The sequence below is a fragment of the Loxodonta africana genome, chromosome 2, assembly GCF_030014295.1.
Source record: "Loxodonta africana isolate mLoxAfr1 chromosome 2, mLoxAfr1.hap2, whole genome shotgun sequence".
Lineage (NCBI taxonomy): Eukaryota > Metazoa > Chordata > Mammalia > Proboscidea > Elephantidae > Loxodonta > Loxodonta africana.
In genome coordinates, this window is record NC_087343.1 from 179,698,645 (window position 1) to 179,717,235 (window position 18,591).

An 18,591-nucleotide genomic window follows, 5' to 3' on the forward strand; every position below is an offset into this window, starting at 1 on the left:
TTTTCTCTATTTCATTTGTTTCTGCTCTAATATTTATTAGTTCCTTTTTTCTGTTGCCCATGGGCTTCCCTTTTTTTTTTTCCTTCTATTTGTTCAAGTTGTAGGGCTAACATTTTTGTTTTGGCCTGTTCCTCTTTTTTCGATGTGTGCATTTATTTGTATAAATTTAACTCTGAGCCCTGCCTTTGCTGTGTCCAAAAGGTTTTGAAATGAGGTGGTTTCATTTTCATTTGATTCTAGGGGTTTTTTATTCCCTTTTTGATTTCCTGCATTACCCAGTTATTTTATGCAACATGTTATTCAGTTTCTGTGTATTTGATTTTTTTTTTCTTGCTGTTATTGATTTCTACTTTTCTGACATTCTGATCAAAGAGAATGCTTTGTAGTACTACTTCAGTGTTTTGGATTTTATCGAGGATTGCTTTGAGGCCTAAAATGCGGTCTATTGTGGAGAATATTACATGCGTGCTGGAAAAGAATGCATACTTTGCCACTGTTGGATGGTGTGTTCTATATATGTCTATCATACCAAGTTGGTTGATTTTGGCCTTTAGATCTTCTGTATCTTTCTTGAGTTACTTTCTAGATCTTCTTTCCTTTACGGAGAGTGGTATGTTGCAGTCTATTATCATTATTATGGAGCTCTCTATGTATCTTTTCGGAGCTGTTAGAGTTTGTTTTACGTGTTTTGGAGCCCTTTTGTTGGGTGTGTAGATGTTTATTAAGGTTATATCTTCTTGGTGGATTGTCTTTTTTATCATTATATAATGTTCTTCCTTGTCATTTATGATCGATTTTTCCTGAAAGTCTATTTTATCTGAGATTAATATTGCCACTTCTGCCCTTTTTTTGTTAGTTTACTTTATACATATACATATTATTATCTTTTGAATTTTAATATATTTATGTATTTGTGTCTAAGGTGTATCTCTTCTAGACAGCACATTGATGGGCCATTTTTTAATCCATTCTGCTACTCTTTGTCTCTTTATGGGCACATTCAAACCATTTACATTCAGTACGATTATTGATAGGTACAAATTAAAACTCCAGAAAAAAAATTAATGCTGTTATATTGTGCTTTTGTGTGTATGTGTGCGTGTGTTACTGACATTTCCTTTATTCCTCTTATATTCCTGTGCTGAGTTCCTTTTGTTTATAGATTTCCTTTTCTTTCTTTGTTATAGATTTTGTGTTTACTGAGTCTATATGTTTTTCTTCTTTTTTATTCTGATGTGTAGTTTTTTTAACTTTCTTTGTGGTTACCTTGAAATTTATCCTTATCTTCTTTTTCCTAAGTTTGAACCAGTCTTACATTACTTTATGTAACTTCCTCTCTATTTGAAAGTTTTATACTTACACTGTTAATTTCGCTTTTTATTGTTCTGACATTATTGTCATTTACGGATTGGTGTCCCTGTTTCCCAGTTTCAAATCTTTTAGCTTTGTTTTATTATTGAGAGTTCTTTATTTAGGTTGGTATCTGGCTTTTGCTGTCTTGTGTCTTAGACTCTATTTTTGTCTGATGTTGTTAGTTCTCTAACCAAAGGACTGCCTTTAATATTTCTTGTAAGCTTGGTTTGATTTTTACCAATTCCCTTAATTTCTGTTTTTCTGGAAATATCCTAATTTTGCCATCATATTTGAGAGAGAGTTTTTCAGGATGTATTATTCCTGGTTGGCAGTTTTTCTTTTTCAAGGTTTTATATAAGTCATCCCATTGCCTTCTTGCCTGCATAGTTTCTGCCAAGTAATCAGAGATTGGTCTTATCATTTCCCCTTTTTAATCCCCTGACGTTGGTCCAGCAGTGTGGGAGCATTCACAGCCCCTTGCCAGAGAGGTGAGGATGTCAGAAAGGGAGTGGTACAGGCTTGCTTTCCACCATTAAGCATCTGGTCTAGTGGTGGGAGGAAAGGGGCAATGCAGGCCTGGTGCAGTGGTGGGCATGGGCACCAAGAATGGTATAGCTGTGGCAGCACAGCAAGGCTGGCAGGATGGGTGGGGTGGCATACAGGGCTAGGTGGAGCAAAGAGAGAAAAGAAAAATAGAGGAAGAAAGAAGAAAAAGGTAGCCAGAGCATGAGGGTGGGGTGGACCTGGGGGCTGGTGGATGGGGAGGGTGAGGTGGGGTATGGGGCTAAATGGGAGATAGAAAGAAACAAAAAGAATAAAATAAATGGCAGCATGGTTGGGCCAGTGGCTGGGGTGGGGTGGACCTGGGGCAGCAAAAGGCTGGTTCACAAGCAACACTCTTTCTGTGGTGGTGCAGTGGGGACCGGGGGGATGAGGGGAGGTGATTTAGAGGGCTAAATGGAGGAAGAGAGAAAAGTAGGAAAGGAAAAAAGAAAAAAAACATGGCAGTGCTGCTGGGGCTTATAAGTGGCAGTGGAGTGGACCCAGGGTCTAGTGGGAAAGAAAGGGAGTGGGAAGGGGTGGAGGTGGTATATGGGGAGGGACCGGTGGGAATGAGAAAGAAAAGGAAGCAAGAGAGAAAAAAATAGTAGTGCAACAGGAGCCAGTGTTTGGGAGCCAAGTGGACCCAGAGTCACAGTGCTCTGTTGGCTGTCTAACTGATATGGCATGGCATGGCCCAGTGGGAAGTGGTGAAGGTGGCATAGGAGGCTATATGGGAGGGAGAAAGCAAAGGAAGAAAGGGGAAAAAATGGCATGGTGAGGGTGGGCGGTAGGGGCAGGGCAGACACAGGCTTGCAGTGGGCTGGTGGCTCTCTAGCTGAGTGGCTCAGATTGACCCATTAGGAAGGGGTGGAGGTAGCATATGGGACATAATGGTGAGGGGTGGGAGCTCTGTTAAATTGCTTTTCCATACTCCCTGTCAGGGTCATTGCTGGCTGTGTTCCAAGATGGCAATGGTGTGTCATGTTAGTTGGCAAGGACCTCCATTCCACATCTCTCCTGTCCTCTGTTTTATGTCAGTTTCTTCTTCTGTTTGGTGTTTGATGGTGTTCTTTATCCCTTCTTTTGATGTTTAGAGTTCTAGGATTCATGTTTGTATGTCTTTTACTTAGTTTTTGGGTCTTTGCTACAGAGGGACAGCATGGTGCCTGTCTACAGTGCCAAGCTGGCCAAAATTACATATTTTTTAAAAAATTTATTTTCAATGTTACCTTAATATGAGTGTTTACAAGTTGTATTCCTGAAAAGCTTTAGTTTGAGTCTTATAGAAAACTGAACTCATTAAATATATTTGTTTAAATAATTGGAATAATTAAGAAGCATGGGTTTATAATTTAAGTGTAAATGTAAAATTTCTCAGTTCCATCACTTAATAGTTGTTTGAGTCTGAGCAAGATTTTGGAATACTTATCACAGTGTCTAGGATAAAAAAATAAGATCTCAATTAAAAAAATAGCTTTAAGATGTATTGAAAGAAATTTTCAATGCATTAATCTGAGAATGAAAAGGATATCAGTGGAAGCAACATAGCACAATAAAAGCAGATGCAAACCATCAACATTATTTTATTGCCATTGTAAAATATTTTTTCATGTCTTTTGAAAATAAAATCTTGCTTGAATTGCATTTTTCATAGAGCTGGAGTTTATTATTTCTGCAGTGAACAGATGAAGCTGATCGTCTTATTTGTAAATGTGCGATATTATTATTTAGACCCACAGCTGTACAGGGTGAATTACTTCATCCCCCTTTCCATGGCCAAAGAGTTTTGCTTTTTGGCTTCAGGCAATTTAAATAGGAAAAACAAAGTCACAGTGATCCTTGGATTAATTCACGGCCATTTTAATACTATAATAACTACTTGTTTACTTACATGAAATTAAGCCTTTCCTTTCAAAAATGACTATTGATTTAAATAAAACATGTCTATTAAGGGTCACATAGTGAAGATGAAAGTCTGATAAGAATTCTTGAACATAAAGTCTACTCAAATCTTTTGAAAGAGAGAAATGAATTCCTCTCTTATATGTCTGTAGCCACCTAAAAGATACCAGAAGGAAAACAGCCAATTGAAAGGTTTTTTTTTTTTTTTTTTGGTCTTGTTTTTAATAACTCAGAAGTTCAAAGAACCACATAAGGGCCATATAAACAGAGAAAGATAAACTAACTTTCCTTCACCAAAACTAACTTCACAAATATTCTGTAGTTAGAAAAATATTATCACTAATCAAATCATGGATCTCTGTCTCTAAGGTTTCCATAGGTTTTTATTATCTGTCGTTTTTAATTTCCTGCAGTTAACCTTGTTGCCTTTAGTAGGAATATTGATTTAAATTCCTAAGATATAGCTATCATTTGGGCATACAACAGTGTTTTTTATAGAGAGGGACTTTAACCATTAAGATATTGAAGAACTTTACAAATGATATCATCTCTGCAGATTAGCATAATGGTAAGATTTAAGTAACTGACTGTCTTAGCCATCTAGCTGTTACCAGGTGGAAACCTCAGGTTTTGCTCAGCATGACTCGTATGGACCAATAACTGAGAGACTGAGGTGGGAGAGCATAAAAAAAACAAAAAAACAGTGCCATTGAGTCGATTCCAACTCATAGCCACCCTATAGGACAGAGTAGAACTGCCCCATAGAGTTTCCAAGGAGCGCCTGGCAGATTCAAACTGCTGACCCTTCGGTTAGCAGCGGTGGCACTTAATCACTATGCCACCAGGGTTTCCGGGAGAGCATAAAGTTGCCTTTATATTCTTGCACAAGGAAGGAAACAATTGGGACTGTTGCCACCAAGACTGCTTCTCAAAGGCAAGGGAAAAAAAAGTTATTTTTAAGGGATTTACAAGTAGGGAGTTCATACAAGTTACATCAACAACATCCTTAATCATGCCAGGCAGGTGCCAGGATTTTCATGAGGCAGGCCAAGCAAAGGAACTGTAATTTTTATGCAAATGGAAAGGCTGGCCAAGCAATGGAACTGGAAATGGCAAGGCTGGCCAAGCAGTGGAATTTTCTGCAGTCTGGGGACCTCTGTGTTGCAGTGCTGCTATTACAGAAATACCACAAGTACATGGCTGTAACAAACAGAAATTTATTCTCTCAAAGTCTAATAGGTTCGAAGTCCAAATTCAGGGTGCCAGCTCCAGGGTAAAGCTTTCTGTCTGTTGGCTCTGGAGGAAGGTCCTTGTCATTGATCTTTCCTTGGTCGAGGTGCTTCTCAGTGCAGGGACTCTGGGTCCAAAGATGCACTCTTCTCCCGGCACTACTTTCTTGGTGGTATGAGGTCTCCCTGTCTCTCTGCTTGACTTAAGACAAAACCTAATCTTGTAGATTGAGTCCTGCTTCATTGAGATAACTGCCTCTAATCCTGCCTCATTAACATCATAGATGTAGGATTTACAACACATCGAAAAAGCACATCAGATGACAAAATGGTAGGCAATCACAGAATACTGGGAATCATGGCCTAGCCAAGTTGACAGATATTTTGGAGGAAAGAATTCAATCCATAACACTGACTGAAGATCTGTTTTATTGACAAGAATACATAATTTTTGCCCAATCCAATCTCCTTCATAAACCTCAGATCCCTCTAGCTGCATTGGTTTCACCCTCTTTAGTTCCTATCATGTTCATCGTCAGTGAACAGCATAGATTTTAGGACTTAACTTCATGGTGTGGTTTAGACTGGTTTTCCAGTTCAGTTAAAAACTCTGGTAGTGAAAGCCTCATGTTTTTGTTCCATTGACAGTATCATACTTCACCATTTATTGTAAAGTGAACTTGGCATTGTTATGTGCCCTTGAGTCAATTCCAATTCATGGCGACTTTACAGGACTGAGTAGAACTGCCCCATAGGATTTCCTAGGCTGTAATCTTTACAGAAGCCGATTGCCAGGTTTTTATTTTATGGTGCTGCTGGTGGGTTCAAACCATCAATCTTTTGGGTAGCTGCTGAGTGCTGAACCATTGTGCCACCAAGGCTGTTAAAATAAGCTTACTAAGTGCTAAACACTTTCTTAAGGGATTCTACACGCAGCACTTCATGTATCTCCCAAAACACCCCTGTGAGATGGGTGTTATTATCATCTCCATTTTTCCAAATGGGGATACTGAGGCATGATCAGGAGTTAATCATAAAATATCTGACTCCAAAACTTTTCTTCTTCTCATTATTACATACAACACATAGTAGATGTCTGCCAAGCACTTTTGGTGGGTAAACAGAAAGTGAACTGATCTCATATTAGCATCCTAGTAACTCAATTCTAAAAACTCTTTATTAAAGAGAGAAAGAATAAAATAACTAAAATGACATGGAATGTAGTTGAGTTAAATTAATTTTAGTCAAGTTTATTGAAGATAATTTTAAAACAAAATTCTTCCATCTGGCATTCATATCCTTAAAAAAATAAAATAAAATAAGGAAAAGAAAAGTTTTATTTTGGAATGCTTTTAGACACACACATACAAATGGTTGCCATTGAGTCAATTTCAACTCATGTGTTTCAGAGTAAAATGTGCTCCATAGAACTCAGGGCTCCATAGGATATTCAAGGCTGTGATTTTTCAAAAGCAAATTGCCAGGCCTTTCTTCTGAGGCCCCTCTGGTTGAGTTTAAACTGCTTTTCGATTAGTAGTCTAATACTAAACTGTTTGTGTCACCCAGGGGCTTTAGACTCACAAGAAATTGCAAAGATAGTACAGAGAGTTCCAGTGCACCCCTCACTCAGCTTCCCCCAACGTTAACATCTTACCTAACCATAGTACATTATTACAAAACAGGAAACTGACACTCATACTGACACTCATACTGACACTCAGTGTAGTAACTAATTAACTACAGGCCTCATTTGGATTTCCTCAATTTTTACATGTACTTTTTTTTTGTGTGTGTGTGTACAGATCATTTAACCACTACCCTCAATTATGTGAAGAGCTTTTGGTTCTCTGCTTTTGCTTCCACTTCCTTTGACATCACCAAAACTCTATTTTTAACTTCATTGAATTGTGTGTGAAGGTCATTTTTGAATGTAATGTTTTATGGAAATATATATGATCCCATTTTCTAAAGTTGCCTGGAATCCACACATGTGCTGAACTGTTGCTAGGGAACAGTTATAGTTCTTATAGTTACTAGTCAAATTCCTAAAAGAGAGAAAGGATAAGAGTTCACCCTGGCGGCATAGTGGTTAAGAGCTACATCTTCTAACCAGAAGGTTGGCAGTTCGAATCCACCAGGCACTCCTTGGAAACTCTATGGGGCAGTTCTACTCTGTCCTATAGTTTCACTATGGGTCGGAATCAACTTGACGGCAAAGGGTTCATATATACATGTATGTATACACGTATATATTTTAATAAGCATCTAAAACTGTAGAGTTATACAGATAGAAAGAGACAAGTCTCACTTTCACGGACCATCAGACATGTAAAGTCTCTTAAGGAATATTTAGTATAACCTCTCACTTTATGAGATGATATTAAGACAATACAAGATGCTAAGATACTTGCCCACTCTCACACAGCAAGTTAGTGGTTTAGCTTGGATTAAAACCTATGGGTTTTGTGGCATAGACCAGCATTCTTTCTACCATGTCCCAGTTTCCTTTTACAACCAAAAAGAAGGCATAGCTAGCCTAAGTCCTGAAAATGGGCATAGAACCTCAAAAGAATGTACCTTCAAAGTCTTACCAAATTTAAATTAAACAGGGCTTGATAACACTTAGATTAGTGAGAGGTGCCAAATTGCACATGACATTAAAAAGGTAGAATTTTTAATTTTAGACTTGGAAATATTTAAATTAGCTCCTTTTATTCAAAGTAGTTATTTGATGAGTGTGCTGAGCTAGTTAATTAAACAAGTGGTCTGATAATATTTAAACCACAGAGAATTATGGAAATATGGTAGGTAGATACTTTACATACAGGACCAAACATTTAAAGATTAATAAAATTCATGAAAATCATAACTGTAAACTGAAAAGTATAAGAATTATCACCTGTTTTATCTAAAATGTACTGTTCTTAAAAACCCATTTCAATGCAAAGATAAAGAACAATGATGAATCCATGAAACATCTCATAACATGGAGGAATCTGGAAGGCATTATGCTGAGTGAAATTAGTCAGTTGTAAAAGCACAAATATTGTATAAGACCACTATTATAAGAATTCGAGAAATAGTTTAAACAGAGAAGAAAATATTCTTTGATGGTTACAAGGGTAGGGAGGGAGAGAGGGAGAGGGGTATTCACTAATTAGATAGTAGACAAGAGCTATTTTAGGTGAAGAGAAAGACAACACACAATACAGGAGACCTCAGCACAACTGGACAAAACCAAAAGCAAAGAAGTTTCCTGAATACAACCTAACACTTCGAAGGCCAGAGTAGCAGGGTTGGGTGTCTGGGGACCATGCTTTCAGGGGACATCTAGGTCAACTGGTATAACAAAATGTATTAAGAAAACATTCTGCATCCCACTTTGGTGAGTGGTGTCTGGGGTCTTAAATACCAGCAAGCAGCCGTTTAAGATGCATCAATTGGTCTCAACCCACACGGAGCAAAGGAGAATGAAGAACACCAAGACACAAGGTAATTATGAGCCCAAGAGACAGAAAGAGCCACATAAATCAGAGACTACATCAGCCTGAGACCAGAAGAACTAGATGGAGCCTGGCTACAACTGATAACTTCCCTGACAGGGAACACAAGAGAGTCCCTGATGAAGCAGGAGAACAGTGTGGGGGCGGGGGGGCGGAGATGCAGAGCTTAAATTCTTGTAAAAAGACTAGACTTAATGGTCTGATTCAGACTAGAAGGACTTTGGATGTCATGGTCCGCAGACTTTCTGTTAGCCCAAGACTGAAACCATTCCCAAAGCCGACTCTTCAGACACGGATTAGACTGGACTATAAGACAGAAAATGATACTGGTGAGAAGTGAGCTTCTTGGCTCAAGTAGACACATGAGGCTATGTGGGCAGCTCTTGTCTGGAAGGGTGATGAGAAGGCAGAGGGGGATAGGAACTGGGTGAATGGACGTGGGGAATACAGGGTAGAGAGAAGGAGTGCGCTGTCTCATTAGACAGAGAGCAACTAGGAGTACACAGCAAGGCATATATAAATTTTTGTATGAGAGACTGACTTAATTTGTAAACTTTCACTTAAAGCAAAAAAAAAAAAAAGAAATTCAGTTCTCATTTCTCTCTGAAGTCTTAATTAGTCCATATTAATCTTAATCTTCTCTGATCTACCTTACAATTTATAATCTGTATCAAATAGTTTAATAACTGACCAAACCCTTTCAGATTCTTTTTCTTCTCTATATGCTCCCTCACCATTATGAATAGCCCTTTGAAAAGAAGCTTGTGTTTAATGTTTTTCTTACCTGAGCTGACCACAGAACAAGGGTTCAGTAAACAAGTCCAAAATTATTTTGACAAAGGTCAGAATAAGACATCAAGGTCTTATGTTTTCCAGCACAAAGAACAATTTTATTCCAAATAAACTCTGAAAACCCTCCCTCTATTAAGGCACTGACAGAAAAGAAAATTTATATTCTGAAAGAGTTGATAAAATAGGACTAAACATCTGACAATGAATCACCAATAATTTATGCACAGAGTAGCATTATAAAAGTTGCCTTGCACTGCACAGTGCTTATTACTTTTGAAGGCTGGTGAGGAAAGCTCTAGAGTAAACCTTAGAAGAACCCGTTTCCAGCCTGGGCTATTCTTCCAGCAAGTTGCATGGCCTTGGGGAAGATAAGCAATTTCTTTGGGCCTCAATTCGGATTGATCTCTAAAGTACTTTTGGCTCTGAAATTTTTTTATTTTATTTAAGTTTTAAAAGCGTCCTTTACTTATAAAAAGATTAAGAGGAGTTTAATTCATAGCACAGCTTAGCAAATCAAATGTCTTATCTCAGTTTCAATATAACATAACCTTTATTTTAAGTAAATATATAAAATACTATTTCAGATATAAAAACTGAATAAGGAGAATTCTGATGTCAGCTGACTTCAACTGAAGACCCTCCTTGACCTTTGCTAGTTGTTTGAACCTGGGGAAGCTGCTTTATTCCTTCATTGCTTGTTTTCTTATCTATAAAATAGCTGCAGATTTCGGGGAGGAAGGTGATTATTACAATAAATACTCTCTGCATCAAACTCTTTTTGTTATGATATTGTGTGAGAATGGTATATTTCAACACAACCAGTATTCCTCAAGGCTGAAGAAAAAGAGAACCAAATATGATAGTGAAAGAAGACTGTTTGATACTGAAGCAGTCACAGCTAGAAAGGCCAGTGGTGGGTGGGGGAGCGGGGTGTCCAATGATCAGCTAGGCGGAGGGTGGAGGGTTAAACTGGAACTACAGGAAGGGCCAAGTTATACTTCGGAAAGGGTTGGAGAGCATTCCTGTATGCAAAACACTCTATGCAAATTTCAATACTTAGTTGTCCACAGAAACAGCCAATTTGTTTTTGTTTTTTTAATCTAACAGTTTCAAATCTCACCCCGGTTTCTCTTCGGAATTACATACTTGTATGCCTGTTCTCACTTAGATATATCGTAGCCATTTCAACTTCAACATGTCCAAAATCTAAGGGGTGACTGCATTTGTCCTCTCAAACCTGTTCATCTAGTGTCACTATTCAGGCACTCAAATTAGAAATTCCGTGTTTTTCCTCTTTTCTACCCACCCTTGACATCCACTCCACGAGCACGTCCTAACCGTCCACTTCTAAGATATCTTGAATGCATTCACTTGTCACCATCACCACTGCTCCACCATTAGTCAAAGTCATCCTCACTTCCTGCCTGAATTATCACAAGGAACAGCTTTTATTCCTTTTGTACCCGGACCACAGTCAGTACTCCACACAACAGAGTGAACTTTTAAAAACCTAAATAAGATTAAGTTTCATTTCTCACTGAAACCCTCCAGTAGATTCCCAGTACTCTCTGGGAAAAAGCCCAGATCTTTCACCTCACTCTGCAAAGCCCTCTTTGTCTTAGCACTAGCCTTTCTCCATCTCCAGCCTGGCAGGCTCTACTCTCTCCAGAATCAATTCCCTCCAGAAGCTCCAGATCCTAGAATACACCAATCTCGTTTTCCACCTCAGGGTTTTTGCACATGTTGCCTCCGCTCCCTCTGCCTGACATGCTTTTCTCTTTCCTTCCTCTCCTTTCCTTCATGTAGTCAGTTTATTTTCTTTCCTTAAGGATTAGTTTGATCGATGCTAACTCAGCAGAGATACTGTTCCTACCACCCTATCAAAATTAAGAAAAAAGGGAATATTTTCAGTTTAAAGATTATCTCAGGGCAGAGTTTCAGGGGTTCATCCAGTTTTCATGGCTCCAGAAATTCTAGATTCTTGAGAATTTGAAATTCTGTTCTGCATTTCTCCCCTTTTGATCAGGATTTTTCTATAGAATCTTTCATGAAAATGTTCAGTATTGGTGGCCAGGCATCATCCAGTTCTTGTCTCATGGCAAAGGGGGCAGTGGTTCATGAAGACCATTAGCCCTGCATTCTATCTCTTCCCCCTATTTCTGATTCTCCTTCTTCCTCTTGTAGCTCCAGGCAAATAAAGACCAGTTGTTGTATCTTGAATGATAACTTGAAAGCTCAAAAGATTACATAGGAACTTAGGGGGCAGTGAGTTTATATTGGAAGGAACAACTTGGAAAAGGACTGTGAGAATGGTTGCACAACCCAAAGAATGTAATCAGTGTCACTGAATTGTACATGCAGAAATTGTTGAATTGATATATGTTCTGCTCTGCATATTCTCAAAAACAACAAAAATAAAATAAATTACAAAAAAAATAAAACACTTGGAAGAAAAAAAATAAAAACACAAAAACAAAAAATAGTTGCTGTCTATTCAATTCTGAGTCATGGCAACCTCATGTGTATGACAGTAGAATTCTGTTCCACAGGGTTTTTAATGACTGAATTTTTGAAAGCAGATCACCAGGCCCTTCTTCTGAGGCACCAATTTTGGTGGATTCAAACCTCCAACATTTTAGTTAGCAGCTGAGCTTGCTAACCATTTGCACCACCCAGGGATTCCTCTACCACTATCTGGAAAGATCAATCACTAAAAAAATACAGCATATTTGGTAAAGAGGAGAGTCAGTGAAAATGAAGAACCTCCTCCCCATGAGATGGATTGACGTGGTAGCAGCAACAATGGGCTCAAACATAAAGGACTGTGAGAATTACCCAGGACAGGGCAGTGTTTCTTTCATTAAACCACCATGAATCGGAGCCCACTTGAGGGCCACTAACAACAATTATTATCTAAGTTCCTTATTTGCTTCCTTAATGGCTCCTACTAGAGTGTGCAACTATTTAATTTGTTAGTCTATTTTATTTTTAAAATTTAATGTTTTATTAGAAGCATTTAGAATTGTTTTTAATCCTACATAATTCTTTATTACAGTAAATATATATACATAAAACATAAAATTTGCCATTTTAGTCATTTTAAGCATGTAATTCAGCAGCATGAATTATATTCACAATGTTATGCAACTATCACCACAATTTTTTTTTCAAATATTTTCATCACCTCCAAACACTATACCTATTAAACATTGACTCCTATCCCTCTCTCTTCCCAGCCCATGGTAACCACTAATTTCTCATCTGTTTGTTTTTAGTCTTTCTTTTTCCCTTCAGAATGTTGAATCCCTGAGGACAGGGAACACCAATGTCTCATTCACCAGTATTTCCCCAGCACTTAATATAGTGTCTAGCATATGATAGGCACAGAGTAAATATCTGTTAAATAAATACATTGTGTGTTGGCAAATCTTCCCATAGAGAGTCAAGTCTAATTTCCTCATGAAAACCAGTAAGAAAAATAAATGGCTTTATAAATATTTTCTCTAGATTCTTCTTTGCCAAGTGTATTCCACAAATCAGGGGAAGCCTGAAATGAGGTAACTGTGAAACTGCTGTTTATGTGCGTTCTTATCACTTTGCTGATTTGAACTTGTATTTTTATTTCATATGACTCAGCAATTTCTTATCTTTTTCATCTAGATATTAGACCATATTTTATACTTAAAAGTTTTGAAGAATCTGACATTAGTATCCTCAGCATTCCTTCAGGAAAGACATTTTCCTTTTTCTTCTTTTAAAAATAAGTTTACTGCTCTTCAGAGTGGCTGATAAAGGTCACTTATAGTCCTATAAGTGCTTTGAGAATACTATGGGAGGCTTTGGACACAAAAATATATGGTACTTATGGGCATGTACCCTTATCCTCTTCTAACATGCTAAGTAATTCACTTCTTTAGAATGAAAATCAGCTATCTCAAGACTGTGTAGCCAAATTAAACTTACTTTAACTCAAATCTTAAGTATTTTTTTAATTCACAATAATAGTTATTCTAACAATAAAAAGTAAAACTTCTATTAAATATCGTATTTTTACACAAATAACACATGCCTTCTATATTTGTTTGCCAGTCCTACCTATCCTCACGAGGTATTTTTGTAAACCCACTAGAAGAGTGCAGTTTGCTAACAAATGTAGAGGGGGAGTATTATTTGAGTAGAAATGCATTAGGGCTCTGGGTAAAATTGTACTTTCATTTATAAGTTATCATAATTTTAGACAATCTTATATTCTCAATAGACCTTGAAAGTGTGTGTGTGTGTGTGTGTAGTCTTGTGTGCCTCTGTGTGCTGAAAATTAAAAACAAGTGAGGGAAAAAAGAGCAAACCTAATTAGCCCACTGGTCAGGGTAAGGGGTAATGTGTGAATAGACCTATTTACCTTTGCTTAATGGATGTATTCTTCTGCTTTAGGGTTTCAAACCGTATGATTTAATTTATGTAAGATAACATTTTCACCTGAAATATGAACAGCTTGGTCACACATACAAAACTATCATATTTTTTATACACTATATTAAAACATATTTAAAACTAGTACTCAGAATTAGTTGAAGAAAACTGTTTAGAGTTAATTAGCTCCTGGAGTCTAAGGAGGAGCTGATTATGAGCTATAAAAAATGGGGCAGAACCTGCAAAAATTGCCTGAGGCATCTCAAATATAAGAGTGATAATAAGTAGTCAGAGAAAGTATTCTTAAATTAGTCAATTTATATTTCAGATTTGGGGAGGAGAAAGAATTATTTTTATCATTTTTAAGAGCAACTTAACCTTTTTAAAATAGAAAGAAGTCAACACATTTTTAACCATTTATTGTGAAGGACCCAGGGGCTCACCTGATCCTAGATGTCTGCAAAAATCTTATATTCTAAAATGTCACATAAGACTGAATATAATACAAGGTAGAAAAAAATTTTTTTTTTCTTTTAGGAAGTATTCTCAACACAGTATTCTCTGTTTAAAACATGGCACTCCTCAGCTCAAAATTCTACCATAGGTCCTCTTTATTCAGGGTTATGGATTGAATTGTGTCCCCCAAAAACGTATGTCAACTTGGCTGGGCCATGATTTCCAGTATCATGCAGTTGTCCACCATTTTGTCATCTGATGTGATTTTCCTATGTGTTGTAAATTCTACATCTATGATGATGTTGGAGGCAGGATTAGAGGGAAGTTATGTTAATGAGGCAGGACTCAATTTACAAGATTATGTTATATCTTGAGTCAATCTCTTTTGGGATATAAGAGACAGAAGTAAGCAGAGACACAGGGGAATCTCATACCACCAAGAAAGCAGAGCTGGGAGTGGAACGCATCCTTTGGACCCAAGGTCCCTGCACTGAGATGATCCTACACCAGGGGAAAATTGATGACAGGGACCTTCCCCTAGAACTTACAGAGAAAGCCTTCCCCTCACTTCTAACCTCCTAAACAGTAAGAGAATAAATTTCTCCTTGTTAAAGCCAACCACTTGTGATATTTCTGTTATAGCAGCACTAGATAACTAAGACACTGAGAAAAAGCCAAACTCCTTAAACGGAATTTCAAGGTCATAAGTGATCTGCTTCCCCACAACCTGTAGCACCACCTCCCCTCTCACCTCACTTTCTTCTCTCTCCTCTATCACTCCCCACCAGTCACCGTGGTCTTCAAGCTGTCCTATTGATGTGCCAGGTACACTCCCACCAGAAGATCTTCCCTTGAGCTGCCTCCTTGGCTTGTACTGCTGTTCCCTCAATATTAACAAAACATAATTTTCACCTCCTTCACACCTTAGTTCACATGTCACCTTCTCAAGGAGGCCTATTCTAACCACCCTGTTTAAAATTGCATCCTGCCTCTCAAGCCCAACCTCACACTCTCAATCCCTATTCCCTGTTCTACTTTTTCCTTTTCCCCAGGGAACTCATCAACTTCTAACATGCTATGAAATTTACTTATTTATCATATTTATTATTTAGTATCTGCCTCCTCTTACCAGAATGAAGTTTCATAAAGACAGGGATCTTTATCTGTTTGACCCTAAACATTTAGAAGAGCACCCAATACATAGTAGGCTTTCAAGACATATTTGTTGAATGAATAAAATGATAAATCTCTGATTTTTTTTTTTTCATCAGAAAATTAAGTCCTTTGGAAGAACACAGCCTGAACCAGAGCTAAAATTTAAGACTAGGAAGAATATATATCCTAGGAGAAAAAAAATAAACCGTTGCTGTCAAGTTGATTCTGACTTATGGAGATTCTCTGTGTTTCAGCAGTAGAACTGTTCTCCAAAAGCTTTGCAATGGCTGAATTATTGGAAGTAGATCACCAAACCTTTCTTCTGAGGCGCCTGTGGGTAGACTACAACCTCAAACCTTTCAGTTAGCAGCCAAGTGTGCTAATTGTTTGCATCCACCCAGGGACTCTATCCCTAGGAGAACTAGGAAGGAAAACCTAGATTAAGAGCAAGTTGGATTGGAATGCTGGCTAAAGCAATCCTAGAGTGAGGAAGATTAAGAGCTGTAAGTTAGCCAAAGATGGCCTTTTTCTATACTTCTTTTAAATTGTTGCCTGTGTTCTGTAATAATCTTTTTGCAGAATATATTTGGTGCTATGAAAAATTTTGTACAAGTTTTACAGATGGCTTCTTAAGAAGAACAAGAGGAAAGTGAGGCTAGATCCATCTGGCCACAGACCAGCACTCTAGATATTAATGGCAAGAGCCAATGAACCATTGTGGATCTGTAGTATTTTCCTCAATACTGTGACTCTTGGGATTTTGCTGATCATTAAAAACAATTTTCTTTTCATCATCCAACTTGGCATGTTTTCCATAACTGAGATTTTTAGAAGCTTTAAGATCTCTATTTTTTTTTTTAATTTCTCTAATAAGAACTGCTGCTCTGTCTAAAATTGACTTTAATTTTAAAATTAGAATAGACTTAGAGGCTGAGATCTATAATATGTTCTGAAGATGGAAATTTCTCATTCTATGAATCTTTATCAATTGGAATTTCAGTAATCTTTTTAAATCTCTATAATAAAAATGAACTAAGGTCCCAGAAATCTCATGAATAGAGTAGGCAGACAATATAAGAGAGAAAAAGACTAGTGGGCAGGCCAGAGTATACCATTGGTGACAAAAATGCAGTTTTGTTATTTTATCAAATTACAGATTTCTTCACACACTACTCTCTCTCTTTTCTTCTGTCATTGCTTGCCTATAAATTTGTTTGTACAAATAAAAATTTATTTGTACAAATTTATTTGCAAAATAAATTTATGCAAATTCCCTGCTTATAAGTTTGTTCACTACATTTGGAAGTGACCTTAGACAAATACATATGTCAGAGAAGTTTCACCCTGCATAGGTTGCTGTAACCTTCTTGTCTTTTGACCTGTGACTATGTTTTTACCTAGGGAGGAATTTAACTAGTCAGAAATTATAGAATTGCTCTTATTCTCAACTTATTTTTATAGAAATAAAATCATTGCTTAAGTGTGTTTAAAATGATGCATAATAACTGTAAACTCATCAACTGGACAGATATTGTTTCAGGGATTATTCTGGAAATTGGATGTGAATTTACTCTGAAGTTTTGGTGATAATTCTAATGTTTAGAGGAGGTGGATGATATAAATTGGCTACTCCTTTCTTGGCAATGGTAACATGTTTTGCATATTTTCAGATAACATGCAAGAGACTAAATGATCACTGCGTGATTTGTTAATTCTTTTCCATTTTAGACTTCGTAATTGTTAGTGACAAAAAGGGTTTATTCATGGACGTCTAGATCCCTAACTTGGCACCATGTTCAACAAGGTATCATCTAAATTGGAATTAGAGTTGATCACATTTAATCAGGTAAGTAGTAATTATCATAGCCAATAATTGATTGGCCTGGGGGGTTTCTAAATGATCACAATCTTATATTTGAAAGAAGTAGTCAAAAAACTTGAATAGAAAGATTTAAAATAAGAGAAATCTACATTAGTTGGAAAATCATAGTGTAGCCTTCTATTAAAATGGTTTAAAGTCACTTAAAAAGGTAATTTTGATATTTATGTGTTGACTTAGAAAGGTATCATTAATATATTTTAGAAAAAAAATTGTACATAAAGAATGTGAACTTCTGCTGACCCTGTACTCTGCTAAGCATTTTACGTGCATTACCTCACTGAATCTTCATCTTAACCCTCTTAAGTAGGTACTATTAGAATCTCCATTTTATAAATGGAGACACTAAAGCTCAGAGAAATTAAGTGGCTTTCCCAGCTTCTCTCAGAAAGGTGAAGGTAGAGCCTGAACTTTAGCCTGGGTCAGGCCAAATTCACAGCCTGCATAAGAAAGGCTTGAACTATGCTAAGTACCAGCAGTTGTTTAACCTGAGAAACAGAGGAAAAGAAGCAATTTAAATTTTCTATAAATATCTATTATTTAAATTTTGTAACACAAATTTATGAATTTTAAATAGAAAATAAACAGATTATCAATATTTAAAAGTAAATTTTAGAGAAAATTTGAGGGTTTGGGGTAAAATTTTCTCAGTCATGCTCTTCATCTTGGAAAAGAGGGATATTAGAAGTTCTCCAGGTTTTAAAAATTGACATTTTCCCCCAGACCTGAATTTAGGAATGATTCTTACAGGAAGAGCACCATATTCAGCTACAGCCACGAATCTACTCTTGAGGTAAAAAATGAAATGCAGTATGTAGTCACACGAAACAGTGTGTAAGACTAGAAAAGAAACTGTGACTGAAAAACAGATTAGTGGCTGAAATGTGAGATAAGCAAAGAGTCAAAAAAAAAATTTTTTTTTTTAAAGCAAGTAGAAATGAAGATGGTAGAGACATTCTAAAGTAGAGACTGAAGAGGAGTCTAAAGGTTTTGTAAATAACAATCAGAAGATCTTCAGACCAAATGAGTTCAAATTGCCAGTCAAAATGACTATTCCAAGATTCTGAGAAGCAAGGCACAGGGACTAACAGATATTTAGTACCCACAACAAGACAGTATATAGCCCATAATCAATTACAGATATTCTATTATTTCCCAAGCATCCTGTACTTGACACTATTTAGCTGCTATTTAACTGGGTGTGGAACATACCCAATTCTCAGGCAGATGTATTATGCTAATATGGGTATCTGGGTAGTTCAATTATTTGGACTCCTTGAACAAATGGTATCTTAATCATGCTTAGAACTGAATGCATTATTTTGAATCTTTGTCACATTATAATTCAGGATTAGATATTATCCAAACA